This window comes from Crocuta crocuta, unplaced genomic scaffold, assembly GCF_008692635.1.
Source record: "Crocuta crocuta isolate KB4526 unplaced genomic scaffold, BGI_CrCroc_1.0 scaffold949, whole genome shotgun sequence".
Taxonomy (NCBI): Eukaryota; Metazoa; Chordata; class Mammalia; order Carnivora; family Hyaenidae; genus Crocuta; species Crocuta crocuta.
The window spans coordinates 369,800-372,830 of NW_027531290.1; the positions used below are offsets into that span (position 1 = coordinate 369,800).

The window sequence follows — 3,031 nt, forward strand, 5'->3', positions numbered from 1 at the left end:
AGCCAGCAGAAGACTGATATCCTAGCTCAAACAATCAGGTAGGAAGGGGTAAATTCTTCCTTTGCTTTTTTGTTTTATTTAGGTCCTCCACAGATTGGATGATGCCAGTCCACACTGTGGAGGGCAAACTACTTTTTTTGTCCACCTATCTGAATGCTAATTTCATCCAGAAACACCGTCATAGACATACCCAGAAATAATAGTTACTGAAATATCTAAGCATCCTTTGATCCAGTCAACTTGACACATAAAATTAATAATCATAATATACAAAAATGATTTGTATTTCTATACATTAGTGATAAGCAGAAAATAAAATGAAAAATAATACCATTGGCATTATTTTCAAAAATTATCAAATATTGAGGGTTAAAATTAACAAAAGATTGCAATATTTCTACAAAGAAAACTACAAAAACATTGAGAGAAATTAACATAGACCTAAATAAAAAGAGAATTGTACACTGGCCATGGATTAGAAGACTATATTTTAAAGATGTTTATTTTCCACAACTTGATCTTTGATACAAAATAATAATTCCAATAGGCTTTTTTTAAATGGAAATTGACAAAGGGATTCTAAATTTTACATAGAATCGCAAATGGCAATAACAGCATTAAGATCTTGTAGGAAAACAAAGTTTGATGATTTACAGAAATCAAATTACTTTACAAAGCTATAACAATTTAACCAATGTGTGATTTTTGCAAATACAGAAAAAATGAACAATGGTATAGTAGAGTCTACATGTATACTGTCATTTCAAGTATGATAAAAAACAATCCTTTTTAATGCAGGAGGGGAGAAAATGGTCCTTTTGGAAAGTGGCTATGGATCACCTGGGATACCCAATAAATCCAAATGATCCTTTGCATCTATTTCAAACTAGATGCAAAATTTAATCCACATGGATCACAGATTAAAGTGGAAGGTGAAACAAATGAAAGTTATTGATGAGAACATAGGATAATGTCTTAATAACCTTGATATAGTCAGGCATTTCTTAAAAAGGACACCAAAAGCAGTAACCCTAAAGAAAACAATAAATTCCATTTTATTAAAATTAAGACATTAAGAGAGTGAGAGGCAGGTCACAGAATGGGAGAAAATATTTTCAATACCTATATCTGAGAGAGGACTTAGATTCAGAATTATATAAACTACAAATCAATAAGGATAAAGGCAACCCAATTTTTCTTTTTTTCATTTTAAACAAGGAATTTATTTAAATGACAAGATGCTTGATAGGAACGTTATCTAGGATTCATTTTTTTATCCCTACTTAAAGACAGATTGCTCTACACTATATGTAACAGTACGTACAAAAAATTATAAACTTAGTTTTTCAATGGTAAATGAAAAACATTAAAATTCTCCAATCTAACAAGGTATGCAAGGGTTTTTATGTTGCTCTTTTTTTGTTAAACAGTGAGAGCAAAACAACTTACTGGAATATAAAGAGCTGAATGAGCATGCCACTAATGGAGAAAGGGGGCATTTTCACAGAAACAGGGTACTTGCCCTATCCCATCTCCATTTGATGTCAATCAAAACATACTATTGGCCATTTAGTTAAAAAAATGCAATAAGCTTGTGCACATACACAGTTACTTTTATGTGCAATAAATGAACAGGGAAGGGGAAAATGAAATACTAGAGAAAACTATACTGTAGTAGTCAGGATGTAGTAGAACCAAATTGTGTTTTTCTATTTGAGAATGCCTTCTTGGTCTGAAGGGACAGAATTCTGGGGTAAAGTAGCAGGTTCCGTTTTTAGTAGACCCCTCCTGTCTGCTGCTGGAACACATCAATTGTATCTTCATCCTCCATTTCCAACTGTGCAGGTGTGTCTGTTTCATTGATTGGCTGCCCATCAAATAGGAACCTAATCTGCCTCATTGATAGACCCTGTCGTTCACAATAGGCTTTCATTAGTTTACTAAGTGGTGTATGCCTCTTAATCTTAAACTGTACCACTGAATCATCCTGCCCTGCCACCTTCAAATTAATATGGTCATTGCTCTTGGTCTTGCCGCCTTCCTTGGGCTTTTTGTCAGCCATGGCGAGCGCCGGAGTCTCCTCAGCTGCCGCTTCAAAAAAGAGGTACCAGGTCCACACCTAATGAGCACACAAGCAGCACCAGGAGCAGCAGAAGGAAGACGCAGCCCAATTATTTTTACTGACAAATCTGGAACAGCTGCATCAAAAACACAACATCCAAATAGTCAATAAGACAATAAATAGAAGCTCAATTTTGTTAATTATCAAGTAAAGGCAACTTAACATCACCATCAGAGAATACTCTACATGCATTGAGGAATGCTAAAATTTTAAAAATAGACCTGTCGGGGCGCCTGGGTGGCTCAGTTGGTTGGGTGTCCGACTTCAGCTCGGGTCCTGATCTTGCACTCTGTGTTTGAGCCCCATGTCAGGGTCTGTGCTGACAGCTCAGAGCCTGGCACTTACTTCAGATTCTATGTCACCCTCTCTCTCTGTCCCTCCTCCACTCAAGCTCTGTCTCTCAAAAATAAACATTAAATTAAAAAAAAGACCTGTCAGCATGGACGGGAGAACCAATACATTGCTGGTGGGAACATAAATTGATAGAATTACTTTCGAAAACTGAGGGGCTATACATATTACAGCTTACCATATTACCCAGTAATTCCAGTCAAGTATATAAACACAACAGAAAAGCCTATATATGTGAACCAAGATAAAAGTGAGAGTGTTCATGGCAACATTATTTGTAAGAGTCCAAAATACTAAATAACCCAACTGCCTATCAACAATAGAGTGAACTAGTGATGTTATATATTTATCCAATAAAATTGTAGCACAATGGAACGCAATAAAGTACTATTACAAACAGCATGGACAGATTTCACAAATATAATATTGAACAAGATAACTTAGATACAAAAGGATATGCATGTATGATTCCATTTATGAAAAGTTCAAAAATAGGCATAACTCATCTATGGTATTAGAAGTCAAAATAGTGGTTTACATTGTAATGACTGAGAGGGA

General features: G+C 35.2%; 1 pseudogene; it reads right to left on the minus strand.

The window, feature by feature from the left end:
- Positions 1 to 15: 15 nt before the first annotated feature.
- LOC144237791 (small ubiquitin-related modifier 2 pseudogene) lies at positions 16 to 2,201 on the minus strand (annotated as a pseudogene).
- Between the last annotated feature and the right edge of the window lie 830 nt (positions 2,202 to 3,031).